Source organism: Benincasa hispida, chromosome 5 (assembly GCF_009727055.1).
Source record: "Benincasa hispida cultivar B227 chromosome 5, ASM972705v1, whole genome shotgun sequence".
NCBI classification, from domain to species: Eukaryota; Viridiplantae; Streptophyta; class Magnoliopsida; order Cucurbitales; family Cucurbitaceae; genus Benincasa; species Benincasa hispida.
Window position 1 is genome coordinate 36,086,344 of NC_052353.1, and position 3,743 is coordinate 36,090,086.

Below are 3,743 nucleotides of genomic sequence, written 5' to 3' on the forward strand. Positions count from 1 at the left end.
GATTTTTTTATTTTCTAAATAACCTTCGCCTTTTTTTTTTTATATTTTTTTGTCATTTTCTATGATTCTTTATTTCGCATTTTTGCTATACCCTCATATTGTAATTAATAATCCTTACGGGTTAGAGAACGCTCTTTCAAACATATTAGAGAAAATAATTCTAAAGTGGCATCCATCTGTTTATTCTCGATAATGTCTAAACCACTGTGACATTAGAATATTAATCTTCGTGATTTGCTTTTCTAATTATCTATATTTTTATTTGCTTCTTCTTATTTTTTTTTATTGATATTATCCTACTTGAAAAGACCATTGTTTAGTTCTAAGAACTGTTTTTAAGTCTAATCAATGATTTCTTTCTTTACTTTTCCGATCTACTATTTATATTTGCTTTTTTGATCTTGTCATCACATATTTCTCTCTCTAGACACCTTCTTCTTATTCTCCTTTGCATATTGACTCTTCCATTCATAAGAAGAAGGAAATTTTTTCTGGGTTTTTCTTTTTGCTTTGCCATCTATCCTTTCCATCTCTTCTCCCTCCCCTATAAAATGACTCCAATTTTTTAATTACACCCATCCTTGGCCTACTATTCTTCCAGTATGGTTTTTTTTTTCATAGTCTTGGAAATTATGCAATCCATGAATAAACTCTCTCAAGTCCCTACTCCATGTAAATTATATTCATGAATAAAAAAAAAATAATTTTTATTTCAAATATTTACGAGAAATGAACAACTACATGAACCAACATATATAAACGAAAAATGAAATGGTAATCAACCAATACGTTAGTTTCAGACGAATGAAATTGTTGATGTGATCAAAGATAAACAATATTGATATAAGCTAAATGCTACTTTTGTACCATCAATCCTTCATTTATCACAATATCATATTCGTTCAATTAGAATAGTCAACAACATATAAACGGTACTCAAGCTTATAAGACTCTATGAAATACATATAATATAGTTGAAATTATTGTTATGATTCAAATAGTATTCAATTGGGTGTAGTTATACTCATCCAAGTTGCAAGAAAGTTAACATCTAGAAATAATCATTCAAATTAAAACATAATCGGGATAGAATTAATAAAATAAATTTTTTAAAAAAAATTCTCTCGTTCAATTTTGTCTCTTCTTCACTAGGAAACCCAATTAATAAGCCTTGCAATAATCCTTCTAAAAATTATTTAATGGCCGTTGGCCTATATAGTTGCCGGTGGATAATAGTTGCATATAAAAAAAATCCAATTATTTTGGCACTTGTCACTTGGGCAACAACCAACTGATTGGTGTTTTTCCATACCGAACTGTGTATAATGGAGGCAATGACTGGAGTCATTGACACACGTATTAGAAATTGTAATCGTAATGTTTCTTCTCGTCGGCCCAGAGACTTACAAGTTCTTTTGAAAAATATGCAGTTTTTTATTGAAAAGGTTATAAATAAATACTTTGAGATAAAATATGAGCATTTATTTGAAGGTATTGGAAAAAACCTTTGCAGAAAATATGTTACTTTTTATTGAAGTAATTAAAAACCTTTGAAAAAGATATGTATTTATTGGAGGTTTTTGAAAAAACTTTGAGAAATATTAGTTTTATGAAGGGTTAATAAAACCTTTGAGAAAGAACAATACATTTATCGGAAGGCTTTGCAAAGGTTTTTGAAAAATATGCACTTTTTTTTATTAAGAATTAGGTTAAAATAAAACCTTTTGAGAAAGATTATATACATTTATTGAAGGGTATTTGGAAAAATACCTTGTCAGAAATATATACTTTATTATTGAATTAATAAAAAAAACCTATTTGAGAAATATTAACAATGTTATCATTTATCAAAGGATTTCAGAAAACCTTTTGAAAAAATTTATTCTTTAATAAAATTATTAAAGATGAGATTTATTATTAATAAAAAAATATATATTAAATTTATCAAAGGTCGTTAAAATACCTTCGAAATACTTACTTTTATCAAAGGTTAATAGAAGCTTTGAGAAAAAATATGCATTTGTAATAATTTAGAAAAGAAAAAAAAAAAAATTCTACGTTAACTTTTGTGGTCCGTGAACACATTCTTCAGTTTGCCGTCTTCTCGCATATGATGGGTAATTTCTCGAGTTGTGAGAACACATAACAGAAAAAACTCAAGGCACAAGATCAGCGGCTATTATGATAGTGCAAGAGTACTGATGACCATGAAAAGTGCTAGACATTAATTACACGTAGAAGTCTGGCACGATAGCACTAGACAATAGTTGTTGCCTGCTCTTAAATGTATGAGCAGACACCTTACACGATAGGCGGGGAAATTAATTTACATGGTTTGGTAGGCCGTTTGGTTTGGCAATAGACGAGGGAATGCTGGGGCATGACGTTAGCGATAGGCAGATCGCGTAGATGATCATGAAGATTGCGTGTTCTCCTTGGGCTTGTTAAATGTATTAAGAGGTAGATGTCGGCGATAGACGATCGGCTACTTTATTCACCTTAGGCAAAGTACTCAAAGTACGATCAGTGTGTAAAGCGCTATTTGACGATAAGTGTTAGAAGTCTTGGACAATAGCGCTAGACGATAGCCGTGCTGTGCTAAACAATGAGCAGATGCGCTACACGATAGGCGGAGTACTAAGCGATGGGCTTTGGGTGATAGACGCATGCACTGGGCGATGACGTTAAGTGATAGGCGGATGCATTAAACGATAAGGCGTTAGTGCTAAACAATGGAGGTAAACGATGGGCGCGGTATCTAAACGATAGACTTAATTTCGTGGAGGTAAAAAATGGAGGTAAATGATGCGCAAGTGATATTTATTTATTTTTACTATGAAAGAATAGTCAAATTGATTATAGTTTTGGGAATTATCACAAAATATGCATTTGTAATAATTTAAAAAAGAAAACAAAAAAAAACCTCTAGGGTTTTGATTTCGTGGTTCTTTTTCATCTTGCTTGTCGCCGTTCAGATCCGTACTTCATCTTGTTGTTTGATTTCATGGTTCTTCTTCATCTTGTGTTTATAGTTCTGCTTCATTGTTTTTGCTTATTTCGTTTTGTTCATCTTCGGGCTGTTTTGATTTCTTTTTCGTTTCGTTTCGTTTCACTCATCTTGCTGTTTTCATTTCGTGGTTCTTATCCATCTTCACGCTGTTTGTTCCGCTGCTAAGCTTCATTTCGTTTGCTCTGTTTCAACTCTGCTGAGCCATTCCATCACTTTCAGGCTCAAGCTCCGATTTTCGCTGTTAGGTTCGCAAGCAGCTCCGCGGAGCCATTCCATCACTTTCAAGTTTGCAAGCAGCTCTTACATTATTAACCATTCTTAGTTTTATTTATGTCACATAAAATCTGTCTAAATCGCATCTAGTTTATGAAAGGTTTATATTTTCAAATACAAATGTTTACCATAGTGTTATTTTGTGATATTTCTTATATGAACTGTAATGGAGATTTTTATTTTAGTAGACATAATGTTGGTTGCATGCTTTTGTATGGTTGTAAGGTGAGAAGGCAACTATAAGATGAGAAGGCAACCATGCATTTGTAAGGTTGGATGCATGATTGGCCGAAGTATTAGCAAGAGGTGTTGCCAAGAGTTGCTCATGCGTTGGGTATGCGTGAGCAAGAGTAGAGAAAGCGAAATGTTAAACGCAAGGCGCTAGTCAGACAATCGTGTAACAAATGAGCACAGCTACACGATGAGTGGAATACTAAACGATGGGCGTTGGGTGATAGAC